Source organism: Triturus cristatus, chromosome 5_1 (assembly GCF_964204655.1).
Source record: "Triturus cristatus chromosome 5_1, aTriCri1.1, whole genome shotgun sequence".
NCBI classification, from domain to species: Eukaryota; Metazoa; Chordata; class Amphibia; order Caudata; family Salamandridae; genus Triturus; species Triturus cristatus.
The window spans coordinates 328,375,473-328,399,259 of record NC_140587.1 but is presented as its reverse complement, the minus strand read 5'-3'; the positions used below and the strand labels follow the sequence as shown (position 1 = coordinate 328,399,259).

Here is a 23,787-nt window from a genome sequence, read left to right as displayed (position 1 = left end):
GTTACCATTGTTCCAGAAGTGAAGGGGCCGATTAATGCAAGAATTCTGTTGGTCAAAGAGTTATCAGATCGTCGGTTCGATTTGTACTTCACCCACATGCAAGCTAAAGTAATTCCAGCCCTTCTTCCCTTTTGAAGTTTCGGGCCTTCATCTAGAAGTGGAAAGTGGCCTGGAATACTCTCTTGTCGCCTCGTATTTTTGTTCACTTCCTCATTCTGTGCAATGTTGTTACTGGTGCTACCTGTGCTCAAAGAGGGACGAGCGAGCAAGGGACTGAAATGGCCAGTCAATGCATGGCTTCCTAATAAAGTCATACAGTGATTGGCCTCCCATACCTCTGCCCTGCCTAACCTGCTGCAGGAGCCTATCCTTGTCTTCAGTGCTGTTTATGTGACCAAAACAGCATGAGAGCAGCACCAGGATTGGCTCGAGCAGGCGAATCCAACTCTCCTGAGGGCACCAACAGGCTGCAGTTGTGATTACCCGAGGCTCACTAATTGTGAAGGTAGCTAGATGCCTCTAGTGCACATGTTGGGCTGGCCACAGAAAGGTAGCAGTCCAACCCGACATGCGCACTTTGAAGAGTGAGTCTCTTCGTGTGACAATGTGTCTCACCCAGGTGGTGAGCCTGCCTGTTTGCTACAGTTTAGTGCTGTAAATTATGGAACCATGTCCCAGCACGCCCGCCTATATTCATTATGCAGCTGCAGGAACTAACAAACCAGTCCATGTTTAAAAATAAAACAGGGAAGCGTGGCCAGAAAAAAACAGTTTATACATATTTAAATACGGGGCTGAAAGGGGCAACAAATATAGGGGAGCAACGCCCTGGAGTCCTACTAAAGAAACCAACCCTGATCTGAGAGGTCAATCAAATATGGAAATAAGCAACCTTCATATCCCAATCTGAAATGCTAATCATTTGACGCTCTAGCATATCGAATACATCTGCTCACTCTGCTGGGGCCAGGAGGACTACAAGCCCCATAACGCTGCTGACCAAGGAGGCAGGCTGATACCCATAGGAGGGCACCGGGAGCCCGGTGCGCGGGATGTGCCCGGGCAAAGACTGGGCTAAGAGCGGGTCCATCTGCACCTGTCTGCATCCGGGCGAGGCTGGACTGGGCCCACTCTCTTACAACCGAGCATTATCATGGCGAAGAGGAAAGCGTCAACCCAGCTCCTGCAAAAGGTCACCCCGGGAGTCTCTAGCATTGCTTCCTTTTTATCTAATGCAATGGGTCCCTTAATAATGAAACAGATAATGTTGAGGAGAGATTAAATATCAGAAAACATCATGAGATTGTGGGGAAAGAGAGTGATTCTGGCCTCAAGCGTCTGCAGGGTGAAGCAGGAGATGATATACCCACACATAATGTGGCACTAAGCAGGTGGTCTTTAATTTGTGTGTGATGGAAGCCCTGTTGTTGATTGAATACTTGCCTTCCCCAGACACTAGTGAGCTTCCACCTGCACCCAAAAAACTGAAAGGTCCTCTACGAGGCATAAACGGAAAACTGTGCCACAAGATACTGGGCTTCATAGAAGGAGGTCCCGTACCAGAAAGTCATAATAGATCCCTGCAGGGAAGCGAGTTCACTGCCTGCACAGGCAAAGGAAGTGCTGGGTCTATGGCTTGGGCTTCAGAATACTTTGAATAACTCTTTGACCTCCTTTGAGGACACAATAAAGACCTTGTTATAACCCAATATTACCACACTAGATTCCATCGAGGCCACTATGAAAGAGCTATCTAAATGCGATAGTGTTACAATGGACTGAGGAGAAAGGAATTAGGGAGTTGACCTGCTCTAATGGGTCGTCAAGAGGCCTTACGCGAGCTTGTCGAATAGGCTCTGCCGACATCGGCATTTCATTTACAATGTCTGGTGGAACTGACAACAATGGAAATTGGTTTGGGCTAGGTCTTGGCTCACGTTTCAGAACATGAGGGTGAAGGGGGCCACATTTCTACATTTACCAACAGAATATACATGATCTTTGATTGTTCTAAAAGGGATTCCCACAGGCCAGAGAGCAGTATGAAGGATGAGAGGAACTGACTTACACAGGTAAACAGTGGCTAGACAAAAGCGTTGGTAGATTATGATATGTAACAAAGGGAATTATTATGGGAAGGAGAACATAATGGATTGGGCAGAGGCCCAAAACTGACAAAAATTATTGTTGTGGTAAATGGTAATTCCAACTTTTCTGCCAAGAAGGCCCTTACAACTTTAATGGACTACCAGGGGGAGGATAGTATGATCTCTAGGGTGCCCTGGGGGTACTTTAATAGAACCCTCCACCTGAAAAACCTCTTGTTCCAGGCTCAATCTTTATCATCACCCAGGCATCTACAGAATTGATCCCACCATCCAGAAAAATCTTTAATTTATTTTTTATTTTTATTTATTTGATATTTATAAAGCGCAACATATACCCTAGGGCGTCTTGGCGCTAAGAAACCAGTTAATTATGATGAGAAACGTGGGAATGGGGAATCATTGATCGAACAACCAGGTTTTTAAGATCTTACGAAAGTGAAAGAGGGAAGGGCACTGTCTGATGTTTAGGGGTAGAGTGTTCCAGAGCTTTGGGGCTGCCACCAAGAAGCGTCGATCACCCCATGGATACCGTCTTTGTACGAGGAATGACCAATTGGCCGAGAGTGGCTGAACGTAGCGTTCTGCTCGGTTTGTACAATTGCAGCTGCTCTTTCAAAAAGTGAGGTCCTTGATTATTGAGCGCCTTAAAAACGATACAAAGGGACTTGAAATGAATTCTATTTCGAACAGTGAGCCAGTGGTAATCCTTTATGCTTCTTGATATTGATTCATATTTTGTTTTTCCTGAAAGCAGGCGTGCTGCTGCGTTCTGGATAGTTTGTAGTTTGGCTATTACTCTGGATTGAGCGTTAAGAAAGAGGCCGTTGCAGTAATCCAGAGCAGAAAATACTAAGGAAGTGACCAGAGTTTTGATGGCAGACTCCGGGAGAAAAGGTCGAATTTTTCTAATCATCTTTAATTTTAGTTGTGCTGTGGAGACTGTTTTATTAGCGTGATCCATGAAGTGTAAACCTTCATCGAAGATGATACCGAGGTTCCTAACTTTAGCGGTTGGAGTAGGAGGGGTACCGAAGGCATCTGGCCACCAACTTGATGGCCAGGCTGGGAGGAGAGGTCCAAATATGACCACCTCAGTTTTATCTGAGTTTAATTTAAGACAATTGGTGGCCATCCATTCTCCTATATCAATGAGTCCCTTCTTAAATTTTTCAGCCATTTGATCTCCGTCACCTTTGATAGCCAGTACCAACTGGGTATCGTCGGCATAGGAGGATAGGCTCATCCCGTGTGCTTTGATGGTTTTAGCAAGGTCCGACACATAAATATTAAAAAGTGTCGGACTAAGGGATGAGCCTTGAGGAACTCCGCAGGGAGATGAGAGTTGTGCCGATTGAAAAGGGCCTAAGATGACAGCCTGCGTTCTTTTGGCTAGGAAGGAGGCAATTAGATTTTTAGCGGAGTGGCAGATACCAAATCCCTCGACACGATTGACCAGAGTTGTGTGGTCAACCGTGTCGAAGGCCGCTGATAAATCCAACATTACTAGGATGGCTGTTCCCCCCTGATCCCGGATTACCCTGATATCATCGGCAGCCTTAATCAAGGCTGTCTCTGTCCCATGGTATTTCCGGAATCCAAATTGCGTGTCATCCAGGAGATGGTGTGTCTCAATGAATTCAGAGATCTGAATATTCATGGCTTTTTCAATCACCTTAGCCACAAACGGGAGACTCGCAATAGGCCTGTAGTTTTTTAGCTCATTTTTATCCAGAGAAGGTTTTTTTAACAAGGCTTTTAGTAGGGTATTTTTTAAGGGGTCTGGATAAGTGCCAGCAAGTAGAATTGAGTTACATACTTGGGTGAGTGTTGGAATGATGGATTCCATTACTGGCAGAAGCACTGAGAGTGGACAAGGGTCCAGGGCCGATCCTGATTTAATGGTGGACACTATGATTTTGATTTGGTCCATTGTAACTGGTTGAAAACTGAGGAACGTGTTGGCTGAAGGTAAAAGGAAGGAATTGATTGTCCTGGTGAGTGAGTTTGCCGAGAATGCCTGATAGATATCGTCAACTTTGGTAAAGAAAAAAGAGGCTAAAGAGTCACATAGTGACTGTGACGGGGGGGAGTGACATCAGGGGAATTGCCTGACAGAGATTTTGTAATTTGATACAATCGTCTACTGGAATTTTTGGATTTTTGAATTTGGTCAGTAAAGTAGTCTTTTTTTGCCTTTGTGATCATGGCTTTGTAGAGTGCCAGTGATTCCTTATAGGTTGCTTTGCTTGCTATATCGTAAGTTTTCCTCCATAGTCTCTCCTTATTCCGGTTAATTTGCTTTTGTGCCCTTAATTCTTCATTGTACCAAGGAGCGGTGGGTTTGGATCTATTTTTAGATAATTCTTTAGGCTGATTGATTCGTGGCCAGACCCAGCCAGGAGTAGAATTGAAGTAATGCTGAGTTGGGGTCAGCAGAAAGTACTGGGCAGGTATGATCTAGTTTTGATCTTAGATCATCCCAATTGATGTTTTTCCAATCTTTAAAAGGCTTTTGGGGGATAGGAGTGGATTTGTTATCACAAGAAGTTTTAATGGTGATAATGGCCAAAATAACATGATGGTCGGTCCATGGCAAAGGTAATATATTAGTTATCTGTAGGCCTTCTAAATTGGAAAATATGGGATCCAAAATGTGGCCAGCTAGATGAGTGGGGGAAGTGACCCTTTGTTTTAACCCGAATGTTTCCAAATCAGAGGTTAGGGTGACCGTGTCAGTTAGATGGAATTGGTCCAAATGAAAATTCAGGTCACCTAGTACCGTAAATGCACTTTCAGTGACAACTGATTCCAGCATTGTGTTAATACTATTGAGAAAAGCTGTTTTTGTTCCAGGCGGACGGTAAATCAATATTCCTTTGAAATTAAACAAAGGTGATAACTTGATGGCAAACTGCATGGCTTCACAGGATATAGATGGGATGGGGATCGTTCTGACAGAATATAGATCTCTGGCTATTATAGCTAGCCCACCCCCTCTTTGTCCACATCTATCCTGCCGGTATGCTTTGTAACCATCAGGTACTGCTATGGCTAAGTCTGGCTCTGAAAATTCATCAGTCCATGTCTCAGTAACAAACAGAACGTCCAATTTAAAGTCAGTAATGAGGTCTGAGATCTCTTGCCTATGCTTAACAAGTGAACGCGCATTGATAAGGGCGATTGTTCTGACAGCTGTTTTTTTATTCCTGGCAGATACCGTATTTACAACAGGTAATCGTAAAGGTATTGTGTGGTTACAATGGGGGCAGTAGGTAGCAGACTGGCTGTGTAATTCTGAAGGTTCTATTTTTGTACAGCGAATGTTGGGCGCTGGCTGAAGTGCCAATAAGTCATGGCTAGTATACGTCCTATCGGTATCTGACATCGGTCGGGCAGGGGTTATGGCCCTGGGCCCGGTCCCGGCGCGGACGGGCGCAGACGGGCTTGCCTTAGGCGCGCCTTCGGCGCGCAAACGGCGCTCCCGCTGCGCTCGTCCGCTGCGCTTGCGTGTGAAGCACATTTAGGGAGAGGGGATGTGGGCGTGGCCTAGCGGGTGGGCGTGGCTTCGCGCTAGCGATGTCGGCCGTGAATGAATGCAAGAGGCAGCGCTCAATCCGCTGTAAATCAAGTGCTTGCAAGAATTTAAAAAGCAGAGAAGATCTCTGTCTAGAACACAAAGTTGTTAAAAATAAGGTAACACCAGATAAACAATTAAAAAAAACACGAGTCTCACCACCTCCGGCTTCCGCCTCAGAGGTCTTCGATTTCAGTGGATGCGCTAGTAATCAGCGCTATTCATAGGCTGGTGATGTGGGCGTGGCCTAGCGGGTGGGCGTGGCCTCGCGCTAGCGATGTCGGCCGTGAATGAATGCAAGAGGCAGCACTTAATCCGCTGTAAATCAAGTGCTTGCAAGAATTTAAAAAGCAGAGAAGATCTCTGTCTAGAACACAAAGTTGTTAAAAATAAAGTAACACCAGATAAACAATTCAAAAAAACACGAGTCTCACCACCTCCGGCTTCCGCCTCAGAGGTCTTCGATTTCAGTGGATGCGCTAGTAATCAGCGCTATTCATAGGCTGGTGATGTGGGCGTGGCCTAGCGGGTGGGCGTGGCCTCGCGCTAGCGATGTCGGCCGTGAATGAATGCAAGAGGCAGCGCTTAATCCGCTGTAAATCAAGTGCTTGCAAGAATTTAAAAAGCAGAGAAGATCTCTGTCTAGAACACAAAGTTGTTAAAAATAAGGTAACACCAGATAAACAATTCAAAAAAACACGAGTCTCACCACCTCCGGCTTCCGCCTCAGAGGTCTTCGATTTCAGTGGATGCGCTAGTAATCAGCGCTATTCATAGGCTGGTGATGTGGGCGTGGCCTAGCGGGTGGGCGTGGCCTCGCGCTAGCGATGTCGGCCGTGAATGAATGCAAGAGGCAGCGCTTAATCCGCTGTAAATCAAGTGCTTGCAAGAATTTAAAAAGCAGAGAAGATCTCTGTCTAGAACACAAAGTTGTTAAAAATAAGGTAACACCAGATAAACAATTAAAAAAAACACGAGTCTCACCACCTCCGGCTTCCGCCTCAGAGGTCTTCTATTAATGGGATAACACTTGCCATATAGAAGATACGGCAACAACAGTCTGCTCCCACCCCACTCATGTGGTCTTGATACTCTACTAGAAATGGGTGCTACCTGGAGCACAATTACAAGCAACAACAGGTATATGCTTACATAATTCCCCAGGCACCTTCTCATTAGGCATGTAACCTTGCCCGAAACAACATGATTTGGAAAATAGGTTTTTAGATTTAAGGGCTGATTTAGATGTTGGTGGATGGGTTACTCTATCACAATGGTGACGGATATCCAGCCCGCAGAAATATAAATTATTTAAGCAGCTGGTCGACACACCCACGCACAGAGCTGGACACACCCTGGACCCTATCTTCGTGGGAGGAACAAGCATCTGGTTCAGCTACACATCCCAGCCACCCTGGACTGACCACCACTGCATCCATTTCACCTTCAACACCACCGCCGCACCCAAACCCGCCCGTGACTCCCGCAAAGAAACTGGAGCAAGATCACTGAGGCACTCCTCAACACCACCCTATGCCAAGACCCCCCGAGCGCCACGACCGACGCCAACTCCGCTGCCACAGAACTCCACGCTGGATCGCCAGCTGCGCTGACACACTCGCACCCCTCTGACACCCCGCCAAGCAACGCCCGCCAAAAGCCACATGGTTCACCACGGAACTACAGGAAGCCAGACACTTGTGCAGACGCCTAGAGAAAACCTGGCGAAGCCAGAAAACCACGCAAGCACAAAACAACCACAGGAACGCCCTGAAGGAATACCACCAGTGCACAAAAGACACCAAACGAACCTTCATAAAGGACAAAATCCAGGCCAACTCAACCAACACCAAGGAACTGTTCAGCGTCATACAACAGCTCACAAAGCCACCCAGCAAAGCCACGGACATCATACCCTCCCAGCAAGTCTGCAACAAACTCAGCACATACTTTTACTGTAAGATCAAGGACCTCTACAACAACTTAAGTGAACCAACGAGGGACAGCACCCTCCCCCCCATCGCGGCCGATCAGCCAACAAGATCGACCTGGAAGCCCGCGACCGTCGAACACATCACCGCAACCATGCATAAAACCCACCCAGGAGCCCCCACGGACCCCTGCCCACCTCACATATTCCCCAGGGCCGCAGCCACCATCGCACCCGAACTAGGACGGACCATCAACACCTCCTTTACATCTGGGATCTTCCCTGACGACTGGAAGCGGGCAGAGGTTAAACCCCTCCTCAAGAAGCCAACGGCCAACCCAACGGACCTGAAGAACTACCGGCCTATCTCTCTCCTCCCGTTCGCAGCCAAAGTCACTGAAAGACTTGTGAAAGCCCAACTGACCACCTTCATCGAAGAGAACTCCATCCTAGACCCCTCCCAGTCCGGATTCCGCAGTAACCACAGCACTGAGACCACTCTCCTCGCCGCCACAGACGACATCCGCATGCTACTCCACCAGGGACACACCGCGGCCCTCATCCTTCTGGACCTCTCCGTAGCCTTTGACACTGTCTCTCACCGCACCCTCTCAGCCAGACTTCACGATGCTGGGATACAAGGAACCGCCCTCGACTGGATCCGATCCTTTCTCTCCGGCAGAACCCAGAGGAATAGACTCCCTCCTTTCCTCTCCAAACCCACAGACATCAACTGCGGAGTGCCCCAGGGCTCATCACTCAGCCCCACGCTCTTCAACATCTACATGGCCCCCCTCGCCGCCATCGTCAGACAGCATGGGCTCAGCATTGTTTCCTACGCAGACTACACCCAGCTCATCCTCTCACTCACAAAGAATCCCGACGACACCAGACTCTGCTTCCAGGAGGGAATGAAGAACATGGCAACCTGGATGAAGGACAGCTGCCTCAAGCTTAACTCGTAGAAGACCGAGGTCCTCATCCTCGGACCCTGCAACTCAGCCTGGGACAACGCCTGGTGGCCCTCTGCCCTCGGAAGCCCACCCACTCCTACAGACCACGCATGCAACCTCGGCATCATCCTCGACTCTTCCCTCTCCATGAACTGCCAGGTCAACGCCGTCACTTCCTGTAGCTTCAACTGCCTACGCATCCTCTGTAAGACCTCCAAAGGGATCCTCCCGACTGCAGAAAGACCGTCACCTACACGCTCATAACCAGCAGACTAGACTACGGCAACTCCCTATATGCTGGAATCAACAGATCCCTCCTTCACAGACTCCAGACCATCCAGAACGCCGCTGCCAGACTCATCCTCGAGACCCCACACCACAAACACATGACTCAACACCTACGAGATCTTCACTGGCTCCCGGTCAAGAAGAGGGTCACCTTCAAGCTCCTAACCCACGCCTACAAATCCCTCTACAACATCGGACCCAAATACCTCAACGAGAGACTATCATTCCACGTACCCAAGAGGAACCTCTGCTCCGCCGACCTCGCCCTGGCACAGGTCCCCCGGATCCGCAAGAACAAAACTGGCGGGAGAGCTTTCCCCACATCGCAGCCAAGACCTGGAACGAGCTCCCCGTGAACATCAGACGCTCCCCAACCCTGCACACTTTCAGGAGGGACCTCAAGACCTGGCTTTTCGACTGATCCGGAGCTGTCCCCCTCCCCCCCCCCCAGCGTCTTGAGACCCTCACGGGTGAATAGTGCGCTTTATAAACCCCTGATTGATACAATAGGATTTATATTTCCGCAGACAGGAAATCCATCACCGTTGTGACGGAAAACTCAACCGCCGCCATCTAAATCAGTCTGTCGTGTTCATTTTAGCAAAAAGCTTACTATAGCAGAAATAGAAAGCAAAGAACCCACCTACATGGGAACACTGGAATTAAGAACTCCAGAAATGGTCGAAGGTGGAGAAGGGTCGAGCAATTACTAATGAGCAAAAGCAAACCGGAGCTGGAGTTCAGATAACAAACTGGGACAGGTTTCTCCTGAATATGACGACAAAGGACAATGAAAGACCACCGTGAACTACCCTAATTGATAGTGTGAACAAACTCTAGTCACTCTGTAAAGGAAATACTGGCACCATGGACTTAAGATATCTGACTATGAATAACCCCTCCTAGTAGGACACCTCTCTTCTCTTTCTCTTTCCCACATCACCACAAGACACAATTTCTCTGCATTAGGGATACACTCTACGCCTGCGGCCATAGTTCTCAAAGAGGCCCATTCTCATCTATTTGGCTAGTTTGAATCAATTCCTATGGCCACATTTCGATATGCATTGTTCTTTGGTTATATGGTATTTGATTATGTTAAATGACGAATAACAAATATTATTGGGCCTAGCATTAAGGCATATATGGTTTGTCAATTGTAAACTCCAATAAAGACAAATCCAAAGAAGGGGAATGGAAGATGACATATTATCCTGAGAAAAGAACACTGATCAGGCTAGTTCATTATAGGATTTAGTTTGACATGTAATAATGCATTGTTATATTGTTGTAGCTAATTTATTAGCAACTAGATAGCACTACAAGGGGGTAAGATTAGATAACTTCATAAAATCTTATAAGGAAGGATACAGAAGTACATTTGTAATTCTATTCATGTACCCTTTTACATGTAGATTTACAAGTTCATGGACTGTTCCGCGGTTTCCATGATTATGTTGGGATACTGCAACAGTGCAGCCTTCCAGAAGTACTCCTGAAAATCTTTTGGGAAGTGTCACGCATATTGAAGCTGAGGCTTTCTTCATGTATATCTACACATAGTGTACACTTATACCAGCAAACCTGCTTCACCAGTCCTACCTTTATTTTTCCCTTTTCTCCATGTAGAAAATATTGTTTCCTGTGAAGCAGCAACTCCACTCACAAAATGTTTTTTTTCGGGGGTGGGGGTCCCTTCCTATTCTGACCTTAGACAATTATTTACTCTTGTCTTTGACAAGAGTAGATATCCAACCACCTCAAGGGTTCGAATGAGTTGATCAACAGTTTGTGAAACTTGACAAACAAATTTGTTTGCAAACATTCCAAAACTTACAGAGCATACCCTACCCCACAATGCCCACCTCATATTAGATTTGCAACCACTTAATGTTACACAGTACTAGGATTACATAATGTGGGAGTAAATCTTTTCATGAGTGTAAAACAGTGTTTTTTGTAAATCGCAAAAGTGGAATTTGGGATTGTAAGTGGATCTTGCATGATCAAATGACTTTACGCCTATAGTGTGACTGCCATTAGTAGATATGTCATGCTGCGAGATAATCATGTCAACGTATAAATGACAATTTGGACTGGTTGTCAATTTTTAAAAAAATATTTCCTTATTAGGTTGTTTGCAGTATAAATCAGGTATGAGGTGCAATTCTGTGAGATATAGCAATATAGCACAGCAACTCAGCTTAGTATTTCAAGTTACATAAGTACAGGTGTTTAGTACAGTTATAGTGCAGCTTGTAGCATCTATTCATACACTTGTTGGTGCTCCCAAGAGTTACTCCTGGCATCCTGTGTGCTCAGAGATATCCTTAAAATGACATAACCAACATTCAATATAATAGAAAAGAAACATATGGAAATGAACAATGAGGGCGAAGTCTCTACTATTCAACATTACATGTAATATAACACAATTAGTGTATCATAAACCCCTGTCAAAACCTATGCTAAGGGTTTGTGTGGGTGGGGGGACCATAAATATCTGTTGCTTTTATAATAGTGCCTGGAAGGGCAGTGGCGATGTGGTCGGGAGGTGGAGTAGCAAAAACTATACATGAGAGTGGAATCCTATTCCCAGACCTGGGCTCAATGGATGAAGGTCACTGACCGGTTGTACCAGAGTGGCGGTCTGTCGTGCCATCGTAATTCGCAGTTGGAGTATCAATCAATTTAGCCTCAATTGCAGTGAGATATGTCCTCCAGTCAGGAGGATTAGCTATGCTCGGGCGGTCCGGTGTTGAATCCCGGGAGATCTCTAGTTCAGCCATAAGTGCTTTGCATAGATTTCATATTCTAAATAACAAGAGCAACCCTTATGTCCTTGTGAACCGGGTAGGTACTAAGTACAAGACAACATTCACAAGGAACTCATTTGTAAATAATAATTAATAATTTGTGACTTAATTATGTCACTCTGAATCAATCACAACCTAGTTACTGAAATATGACTTTTCTTCACAAAAAACCATACCAATTCAATTGTACATCAAGTTTCATGATAAGCCCACACAAGAACCCGTTTCCTTTTAATTATACCTAACCTCAGCTGAGGTAGGTATTATTTAATCTAAGGTTCGTTTTTATACAGACTTTTTATCCAAAAATACAATTATACACAGTTTGCTATTTACAATGATGTGTGCCCCCAGGTGAAAAACCATAACCCATTACAATGCTTGTGTGTAACAAAAGTGAACAACAAGGAGTAAAAGGTTATTGGAAAATTATATAAGGACAGACTTGTTGCAATTATGAATGATTTAGTCAAAACTGTCTCTTTTATATGTTGTCAACGACGTTTCGACCCACTCTAGGTACCGGGTCTCTTCAGGACTGTGTTTCTGGGGACTGAACAAATTAAACTATATATTAGTAAACCTTAGTGAAGTAGTATTCTTTAAAGGGAATTGGGCTTCAAGGGCAAGGATGGTCGCTTACCAATAAAAGGCACAATTCTGTCCATGTAGGATCCAGTATGTGGCGGTAAGTGGAAGAGATGAATAGCTCCCAACTTATAATCAAAGGTACATTATTTAGGTACATATGCTAACTCGGTTCGTGACAGTGCTCACCCAAGTGATAAAGGAGTTAAACTTACTCCAATTCACTGTCTCAGATAGTGTTTGCCGAGTAATCAATCTCGATATTCCAGTATTGGTTCACTGAGAATAGTTAATCTCTTTAACACGGTGATTTCTGCAATCAATATGGTGGCAATTAGCGCATTCACTATGTGCTTAAATCGATACATTTTCTCACTCATATATTAAAAATGGACTTACTCAGTATCGTTCGCCTATCCTCTCAAGAATGGGAGAAGATATTTATGTATATTCAGTTACTCCTGTAATAAGTAACTCGGGATGCCACTCACTGAAAAAATTAAATTAAACAAATCAATGAGAGGAAACCGCCACTTCTCTCTACTATAGTATATCCATGAACTCGTCTAGATAATCCTCAAGGGGAGGCAAACTTACTTTAATGAAGACGCCCGTCTCGCAGTCGAGATATCTCCGTACCGGATACAAACACCAGGATACCAATCGGTTACCCGGAACTAGCAAATCCCATTATATTGAGATCACGTTGAACTCAAGAGATAGAAGACGGCGGCTATGGCGGCCATCTTGAAATGGGGGGGATCGCATAGCTTACTTATAAAGACGGATGTTATTTTTATTTTGATCCATCAGTTAAAAGAATTGCACAATCTTCCTCTGTGTATAGAAGAGGTGATCTGGAACAGTGCCAGAGTTATTCGCATAAGGGGGTCAGCCCTGACAAGATATCCTGGTCATTAGCGTGTCAGTGGACTCGCGTGTGTAGCTCTGCTGAAGGCGCGCTTTGCATATTTTACATTTTAAAATTACCGCGTTTTGTATTTCTGTTTAGTTCTATTTAATTTTCCCTGCTTTTATTGTTAGGGGATCGCCCTCTTACCTGCACCATTATAGCCAGCAGAGCCCCAGTCGCTGACATTTGTTCGGCCACTCATTGTGAGGGCTTGGCAGCCTTTTTCGTGGAAACGGTGGAAGCCATTTACCGTTCTTTCCCTGTTTCCTCGGTATCTCTGGAGAAATTGGATTCCGGCCCGAAAACTATTAGGTCTTTGCGCTCCTTTCCTGTGCTCTCGATGGAGGAATTTAATAAAATCGCGGTGAAAGTTAAATCAGGTTCTCCTATGGATCCTTTACGACCTGCCCAATTTAGAGAATCTGCGACATTTTGCTTTCCTCCGTTATGCGATCTGGTCAATCTTTCTTTGATGTCTGGCTCCGTTCCCGACAGTTGGAAACAAGCGCAGGTGATGCCTATTCTAAAAAAACCTGCCCTGGATCCTCTAAAGTTTGAGAACTATCACCCCATTTCTCTCCTTCCTTGGGTGGCAAAACTGACTGAGGCCCATGTTAATACTATTCTATGTAACCATATCCATTCTGCTAATATTTTAGATCCTACTCAGAATGGCTTTCGACCTGGCCATAGTACTGAGACTGCGCTTCTCTCTATGGTTGAGTACCTGCGAACTTTGGTGGACTCTGGTCAAACGGCAGCTCTAGTGCTTTTAGATCTCAGTGCCGCATTCGACACTGTCTCCCACGCAATTCTACTACAGCGTCTGGTTGAGGTTGGTGTCGGTCACGTGGCACTTGACTGGTTCCGATCGTTCTTATCTGGCCGCACTTTTAGGGTTGTCACTCCTCCCTTCCAGTCTAAACCGCATTCTATTACACAGGGTGTTCGACAGGGGTCTGCTCTCAGCCCCACACTATTTAATATCTATGTCCAGCCGTTGGCTGCTGTCGTCAAGCGTTGTAATCTGACCATGGTGTCCTATGCTGACGACACGCAGCTGGCGGTTGCCATAAGTGGGGCGTCTGACATAGAGGCCACAAAGTTTCGTGAGGGAATCAGAGCAGTGGCCTGTTGGTTGACAGATAATTGCTTGCAACTGAATGCAAAAAAAACCGAGGTGCTTATTGTCGGCAATCAGAGCCATCTGTGGGGTGATCACTGGTGGCCATCCGAGCTTGGCCCTACCCCTCTTCCTGCCACCGAGGTAAAGAATCTAGGCATCTGGCTAGATTCCAAACTTAGTTTTGTTTCTCACACTAAGAAAACCGCTGCCATGTGCTTCGGGATTCTACGTAGGCTTAGACCTATTTTCAAATTCTTCGATGCTCCAAACAGACAGCTCATTGTACAAGCTACTATCCTGTCTCGGTTGGACTATGCGAGTTCTCTTCTACTTGGAGCTAATCAGGCTGAGCTTTGTAGACTCCAGCGAGTTCAAAACGCTGCCGCCAGGGCTCTGGTTGGCCTGCCGAGACGTTGCTCGGCCAAAAAATCCATCTGTGGACTTCACTGGCTCCCTGTATCTCAGAGGATTAAGTTCAAGTCTCTCTGCCTTTCGTTTAAAATTCTGAAACACTCTTCCCCTCAGATTTTGGAACATCTCATCTCGCCGTATGCACCATCGCGATCCTTAAGATCTTCAGGGCTTCATCTGGCTACCGTACCACGCTTTAAAAGGGTTAGGGCCGGGGGCCGCTCTTTTAGTGTGCTTGCCGCCAAGCTCTGGAACTCACTTCCTGCCCACATCCGGGCCATTGATGAACTCCTGACTTTCAGGAAGGCCATTAAGACCTTCCTGTTTTCTTTGGTTGCCTAGCACTGTCATGGTCTGTTCATTGGGTTGCTTGTGTGCCGATCTCTTGCTCAAGAAGCGCCGGGACGCCCCTTTGCTGGGGCAGCTGTGCGCTATACAAATCCGGCTAACATAACATAACCGGCTAACATAATTACATTTATAAGCTTACTGCATCGATGTGGTGATTCTGCGGGAATTACTTATAAATATGCCCATCTGTTGGTCATGGCCAGGTTTAGGATAATTATATATTAATTAGAGGGAGATTTATTTCTCTTATTCTTTTTCTTTCTTAACGTTATTCAATGCACATTAATTATAGACAGTTGTACATCCTGACAAATTAGTGTGAATCCTATCACATAAATGAATTGGTCATGTACAGAGTCATGTATCAGAATAACGTCCCAAATACTAGAAACAATAATCTCAATCAAAAAAAAGGGAAGAATACATCATCTCAATCAAAAAAAGGGGCATTCACATTCAATTCTACATAAATTCCACAGTGCCCAAAAAATACAGTGAATTAAAAATCTTTTTGTCTACCTTTTTGAACAGGTTATGCAGATGGTAATGCATGGGCTAGCGTAAACGTCCTATATAATGTTTCCATGCTGTATCTAGGCTTAAATACATCATGACAGAGCCCTGTCAATTTGTCCAAAACAATGAATTAGAAACTCTTAATTCTGGTCAGTGTAAGCTTATGAACCTGCGCCACTCTTCAAGACTGTTCAGTCCTGTGCGGATGGATCCACATTTGTCAATCCATTTACATTCCAGTGTTTGAAGAATAAGTGACATGTCACCCCCTCTTGGAGGTATTTTTGCTTTTTCCACCACTTGCCATTGTACATCATCTGCGGTATGACCTTTCTCTACATAATGATCCACTAAAGGTGCATTTGTTACCTGACAGCGAATACGACTCCTGTGTTGGCCGATCCGTGCCCTCACTGGTTGAGTGGTCTGGCCAATATAGATCAATTTACAGGGGCACCAAATGCAATAGATAACATTCATTGTAGCACAATTAGTCATGTCATGCAATTTTGTATTCACATCCCCATGCGCGAAAAAATTTAGTTTCTTTAGTGAAACTGCAAGCTATGCAGTTTCCACATTTGTAATGACCTGTAACGGCCGGTAATGACCATAGATCTTGTATAGTTCTTGTGTTTTGATGTATAATTGTGTCTGAATGAACTAGGTGATCTCTTATGTTTTTTCCTTTTTTTAAAGAAAACATAGGTAGTTCACTACAACATTCAAGAGTGTTTAAAGTGGACCAATGTCTTTTAATGGTCTTCTGTATTTGGGTGCTTAATGGACAGAAAGTGGTGACACATACACTTCTTTTCATACTTTCTCTCGTAGTTTTGTCTAGTAACACTTCACGAGGGCTAAACCAGGCCCTCTTCATCGAGGTTTTCACCAATCTCTTAGGATAGCCTCGCTCACGTAACCTGGAACTCAAGATGTTAGCTTCCATGAAGAAATCTTCCTTTTCCGTACAGTTACGCCTTAGTCTCAAAAATTGACCATAAGGAAGGCCATCTTTGAGGGACCTTGGGTGAAAGCTAGTGTATTGAAGTAAGGTGTTTCTATCTGTGGGCTTCCGATACAGTGTCACATTCAAATGATTCCCACCACATCTTATTTTCAAATCCAAGAATGGTACCATCTCTTTGTTTTTATGGTATGTGAAGGTTAACGCTGTTTGGCATGTATGTAGATAAGTAATGAATGAATCTAGATCTTCCTCAATTCCGACCCAGATAAAGAAAATATCATCGATGTATCGCTTCCAACATCGTGTATTTGTGTGGAAGGGGTTGTTAATATTATTGATATGTTTATCCTCCAGGTCTCCTACATAGAGATTTGCCAAATTTGGAGCAAAAATAGCCCCCATAGATGTTCCTGAACACTGTTGATAATAGTCTGAATTGAATCTAAAATAGTTTTCAGTCAATGCGATTCTCAGTAGATCAGTGATGAATTTAGTAGGAACCTCAACTGGTGCTGGTCGACTATTCAAAATATTTTGGATTACCTCTATACTCTGCTGTTGGGGGATATTAGTATATAAGGAATTTATGTCCATGGTTACCAAGATCTCTTTTATGGGGTCATATTCATGCCCTCCACCAGGTTGATCATGTAGGTACTGTCCCTCACATAGGTAGGTAAGATAGGAACATATTCTTTAATGAAACTATTGATATAATGCCCCAATGGTTCCATAACTGACCCACATCCTGAAAGGATAGGTCTCCCTGGGGGATTATCACTGTCTTTATGTATTTTCGGTAAAGTGTATAGGACAGGAGTCCTTGGACAGCTTTTGTTCAAAAATTCAAATTCCAATTTAGTTAAAAAGCCATCATCTAATCCTTTCTTTGTGACTAGCTGTATTGACTTTTGGACATTTTTAATGGGGTCACATAGCAATAACTTGTAGTGGTCTGTGTTGTTTATTTGTCTCATTATTTCTGCCTCATATTTCCTTCTCTCTTGAATTACGATACCACCACCCTTATCTGCTGGTTTCAAAATAATCTCCTCATTGTTCCTCAATGAACGCAAAGCCTCACGTTCCAATTTCGTGATGTTAAAGGGAGTAAACTTTTTTTGTTCTTTCATTTTCAAAACATCCTCTAACACCCCTTTCTCAAATGTCAAGATTTCAGGTGGCATCATGCTGTTAGTGGGTATAAAAGTGGATTTGGGACGCATAAGTGATCTCGAGGTCGTTGGAATTTCTTCATGATTGCTAAAGAAAACCCTCAATCGTAAAGTCCTGAAAAATTTGTGCAGTTCTGTTTGTAACTTAAAAAAGTCTGTAGCTTCTGTTAGTACAAACGATAAACCTTTACTTAGAAGTGATTGTTCATGGATATTCATCAAATGTGTGGATAGATTAAAGACTGGTATAATACCCTCCTCATTATAATTTGATGGCCCGATTGGGACTATGGTATCATTGTAATTTGATCTTCTATTGTCATTAATCAATGTGTGTTGTGTCATCTCCCCAGAACTTCTAACTATAGTACTAGCAGTTATATGGTCCATAGTCATATTGTCCTCCTGTCCTGTTACTTTCTCATAGGTGACTAGCTTTCTGGGCCCCATGTGTAGTATTGGCGGCGCGTTTGTCTTTCTCCGGCAAACTGGTGCCAATTCCTTCTCTGATTCCGATTGGAGCCCCTGCCCCTCCGTGCCTGTCCTAAAAAAGGCTGTGCCTGTCCCACAAGGGGCTGTTGCTGTTTTCTTAGTTGTGCACTTGTACCTTCCCCCGCATCATCCGAGGATTCAGATCCAGCAGATGAATCTGAAAAGCCCACCAGGGTATTATTTTTAAATCCAAAATGCGAAGTGGGTCGCACACCGCTCGTCATACTAGCAAATAGCCCCATAGGATTCTGGAGAATGTAGTGACAGCGGCGGGTACACCTATGCCACGAGTAAAAAGTTTAAAATGCCATCCCTGGACACGTGTTTCGAGGTAATTGCCTCTCGTCAGCAGGGAGCAGGTACGTATGCGGGGTCCTGTAGACTGCCAGAAATGATCAGGTATAGTACCTCTCACGGCGCGCGGGTGCGGGATCCGGGCTCGTCAACCCATAGCTCAGGGAGCTTTAAATACAAAATGCGAAGTGGGTCGCACACCGCTCGTCATACTAGCAAATAGCCCCATAGGATTCTGGAGAATGTAGTGACAGCGGCGGGTACACCTATGCCACGAGTAAAAAGTTTAAAATGCCATCCCTGGACACGTGTTTCGAGGTAATTGCCTCTCGTAAGCAGGGAGCAGGTACGTATGCGGGGTGCTGTAGACTGCCAAAAATTGGCATAGTACCTGCTCCCTGCTGACGAGAGGCAATTACCTCGAAACACGTGTCCAGGGATGGCATTTTAAACTTTTTACTCCAGAATCCTATGGGGCTATTTGCTAGTATGACGAGCGGTGTGCGACCCACTTCGCATTTTGTATTTAAAGCTCCCTGAGCTATGGGTTGACGAGCCCGGATCCCGCACCCGCGCGCCGTGAGAGGTACTATACCTGATAATTTTTGGCAGTCTACAGCACCCCGCATACGTACCTGCTCCCTGCTGACGAGAGGCAATTACCTCGAAACATGTGTCCAGGGATGGCATTTTAAACTTTTTACTCGTGGCATAGGTGTACCCGCCGCTGTCACTACATTCTCCAGAATCCTATGGGGCTATTTGCTAGTATGACGAGCGGTGTGCGACCCACTTCGCATTTTGTATTTAAAGCTCCCTGAGCTATGGGTTCACGAGCCAGGATCCCGCACCCGCGTGCCGTGAGAGGTACTATACCTGATAATTTTTGGCAGTCTACAGCACCCCGCATACGTACCTGCTCCCTGCTGACGAGAGGCAATTACCTCGAAACACGTGTCCAGGGATGGCATTTTAAACTTTTTACTCGTGGCATAGGTGTACCCGCCGCTGTCACTACATTCTCCAGAATCCTATGGGGCTATTTGCTAGTATGACGAGCGGTGTGCGACCCACTTCGCATTTTGTATTTAAAGCTCCCTGAGCTATGGGTTGACGAGCCCGGATCCCGCACCCGCGCGCCGTGAGAGGTACTATACCTGATAATTTTTGGCAGTCTACAGCACCCCGCATACGTACCTGCTCCCTGCTGACGAGAGGCAATTACCTCGAAACACGTGTCCAGGGATGGCATTTTAAACTTTTTACTCGTGGCATAGGTGTACCCGCCGCTGTCACTACATTCTCCAGAATCCTATGGGGCTATTTGCTAGTATGACGAGCGGTGTGCGACCCACTTCGCATTTTGTATTTAAAGCTCCCTGAGCTATGGGTTGACGAGCCCGGATCCCGCACCCGCACGCCGTGAGAGGTACTATACCTGATAATTTTTGGCAGTCTACAGCACCCCGCATACGTACCTGCTCCCTGCTGACGAGAGGCAATTACCTCGAAACACGTGTCCAGGGATGGCATTTTAAACTTTTTACTCGTGGCATAGGTGTACCCGCCGCTGTCACTACATTCTCCAGAATCCTATGGGGCTATTTGCTAGTATGACGAGCGGTGTGCGACCCACTTCGCATTTTGTATTTAAAGCTCCCTGAGCTATGGGTTGACGAGCCCGGATCCCGCACCCGCGCGCCGTGAGAGGTACTATACCTGATAATTTTTGGCAGTCTACAGCACCCCGCATACGTACCTGCTCCCTGCTGACGAGAGGCAATTACCTCGAAACACGTGTCCAGGGATGGCATTTTAAACTTTTTACTCGTGGCATAGGTGTACCCGCCGCTGTCACTACATTCTCCAGAATCCTATGGGGCTATTTGCTAGTATGACGAGCGGTGTGCGACCCACTTCGCATTTTGTATTTAAAGCTCCCTGAGCTATGGGTTGACGAGCCCGGATCCCGCACCCGCGCGCCGTGAGAGGTACTATACCTGATAATTTTTGGCAGTCTACAGCACCCCACATACGTACCTGCTCCCTGCTGACGAGAGGCAATTACCTCGAAACACGTGTCCAGGGATGGCATTTTAAACTTTTTACTCGTGGCATAGGTGTACCCGCCGCTGTCACTACATTCTCCAGAATCCTATGGGGCTATTTGCTAGTATGACGAGCGGTGTGCGACCCACTTCGCATTTTGTATTATTTTTAAATCGTCCCCAGGTTACATTCCTCTTGAACTGCTGTGGTTGAACATAGAAATCTTCTACTAGATACGGAAATGCTTTTTCTCTACTATATGCATTAATATCTTTTTTAACCTTATCAGATTTTTTCTTTAGTTCGAAGGTATTGAACTACTGTATAGTTTTATTTAATTTATCAAGAGCTAACTTGGATTCCTCAATACTGTCACATCCAAAAAGCTCTTTTTCCAAGTTTTTAATCTCAATGAATTCCTGTTTACTATGTTCTAAAGCAGTCTCTATACCCAGGACCATCCAATGCCTAGAGCATGTGGTCGATATATGTGAGAAGCCTCCTTTAAATTTCTTATCGTCTCTAAAAATGCCTGGGATGTTTCTTACTATTAACCCTTGTGGGATAATATTTGCTCGTAGATACTCGGTTAACATTCGAGCATGTAGTTCTGTGCGAACATGTTTCTTCTTTGCTCGCTCTAATTTATCCAAAAGAACCACTCTTGGATTGGTATTAACTGACTGTGTAGTAGTAGAAAACAGGGAAGGCCCACTGATAACTCTTGCAATATATTCTTCTGTATACAGTGGAGCCTCTCTATCTGACATCCTTTAGTAGATATCTTTTCAAAAGAACGTTCTAACTTCAGTCAAATCGGTTCTCAACATACAATTGTATACAACCATTCACAATACAATACAAGTTATATACAACCCTAAACAATAATACAGGGAACAAACAAAAAAAAAAAAACATATGGGTCAGAGCGATATATAATCTAGCCCTTGCAGGGAAACCTGCGCAATCAATATTCTAAATAACAAGAGCAACCCTTATGTCCTTGTGAACCGGGTAGGTACTAAGTACAAGACAACATTCACAAGGAACTCATTTGTAAATAATAATTAATAATTTGTGACTTAATTATGTCACTCTCAATCAATCACAACCTAGTCTTATCATGAAAGTTGATGTACAATTGAATTGGTACGGTTTTTTGTGAAGAAAAGTCATATTTCAGTAACTAGGTTGTGATTGATTCAGAGTGACATAATTAAGTCACAAATTATTAATTATTATTTACAAATGAGTTCCTTGTGAATGTTGTCTTGTACTTTGCATAGATTTCATAGCAGTCTGTGATTAGCAACCATTAGAGCCAAATCTAGAAATGTATTCAATGACTTACGTTTGGATGATCGTTTAGTGATCTCCAATAGGAAATGTTGCCCAATCGCTTAATATCTTGCCTATGGCCTCTGTCAGTATTACAGCTATTTGTGTTCAATATGCAACTATTCTCGGGCATGACCAGACCATTTACGTGAAAGTGGCCGTAGGAGCATCACATCGTGGGCAGATATCTGTAGAGCCTAGGTACATCCTGGCTATCCTATGAGGGGATAAATAAGTATGATGGAGGTAGTTAAACTGGGTGTATTTAAACCTTGCATTTATTGAGATGATTTTTGGGACTCCCAGACACTGTTCCCACTGTTTGTCTGTCCGTGTAATGGAAAGCTCCTCGTCCCAGTAAGATCGTAAAGTCACCAATGAGGGAGTCTAATCCTGATGTATTGATATATAAAGCATTTTGATGGCTCGGCGGGCAGTAACGTGTGTTAGAAGCGTCTGGAGAAGTCTAGACACTTCTGGTTCCGCATGCGTCTTTTTTCATACCACTCGCAATTGATTCACCAATGAGGCATACAATAGGCAAGAGCCCGGAGGTATACCGTAAGTTAGCAGGACGCAGGTAACATCTGAAGAGGGCTCTCCAAACTTGGATTCACTAAATGAAAACCCTCAATGAAGCATAGGCAAAAAGAACAAAAAGTTCCAAGCTGGAAAAGGCACATGGATAGGCAGAAGCAGAACCGGAAGCTACTGGGTCCACATGGGGAGTTTTTTCTCATTTGTTCTAAAATTGTCACTTTCATTGAATGTACAATCTCAGCTCACGCGAGAATCATTCTTTTTTTTTGTAACTGTTTTTTATTGATAAGAAAAGCATCGGTGCAGATAACATACAATCATATTGACATGTCCACAGTTGAAAACCAGACATTGGCATGTCCAAATACATACAGCGTACAGAGTATGTCATACATTTGCTACCTCCGGGGGGTCCCCAAGTATACTCAGTGTACATATCGGAACTGGAACCATTCCCTCCATACCATGGTGCTATGTTGGGGTCATGCAGTTGTCTATGTGTCACACCGCTGGTAGGAGGGGTTCAGTGTCATTCATAAGGGGGGCCATTGACTCTTGCCTCTCTCGTCGCATTTCCACAGTTGGGGAGACACAGATTTCCCCTCGGTATTTGTTCCATTTCCCCCATTTATGATCCCATTTCCCGGGGCATCCCCATCCTTTGAAAACCATTTTTTCAGCTATCATGGCACCGTCCATGTCTTTAGCCCAGTCTGATACTAGCGGACTAGTGTCCCGTCCTCATTTCTGTGCAATATTACGCTTAGCAATCATCCATCCCATTGCGGCCCAATCTTGTTCCATCTGCGAGAGGTCGGTTGCATCCCATATGTTGAGGAGGCAAAGTTTAGGAGAGGGATGCAGGGGCTTATCACACGTCCTGGCCATTTGGAGTGTCACCCTTTCCCAATAGTTATGTATGTGTGGACAGTCCCAAAGTATATGTAGGACAGTACCAACTTGGTTGCAGTGATGAAGACAGAGCGGATCTGGTCGCCTCTCCAGGCGGAACAGTAGTTGAGCACCAAAATATACACAATGTAGTATTTTAAGCTGTACAAGGCAAAGACGCATTGGGTTTGCTACCTCTCGAGGAGAGGCAAGGGCGTCCCTCCAGTCCTCATCGTCTATGTCCCACAAGTCAGATTCCCAATTCGTGCGTACTTTATGCATGGGATCTGTACGATTATTTACCAGTTTTTTGTACGTTAGGGAGATAGCCTTACGTTCCATGGGATCCAATAATAACCAGTCCTCGAGAGGAGACGAGTCCGGGAGAGGGGTTCCCTTCGGTAAGGCCACAGAGACAGAGTGTCGGATTTGAAGATATCTAAACGTCTCCGAGGGCTCGAGGT

General features: G+C 44.9%; 1 protein-coding gene across 4 annotated transcripts in view; it reads right to left on the bottom strand.

Annotated features, from left to right (window-relative positions):
• Positions 1-23,787, bottom strand: part of LOC146830873 (uncharacterized) — a 477,582-nt gene that overhangs the window by 4,255 nt on the left and 449,540 nt on the right. Inside the window, exon 1 of one of the 4 annotated variants that reach the window (XR_014961492.1) lies at positions 5,842-5,879. The exons of 2 other annotated variants lie outside the window; for them this stretch is intronic. The gene's annotated coding sequence lies outside the window, so the exon portion shown is untranslated. Of the gene's footprint in view, positions 1-5,841; positions 5,880-23,787 lie in introns of those variants that run through there. One more of the 4 variants, XR_014961493.1, reaches the window with a different exon arrangement.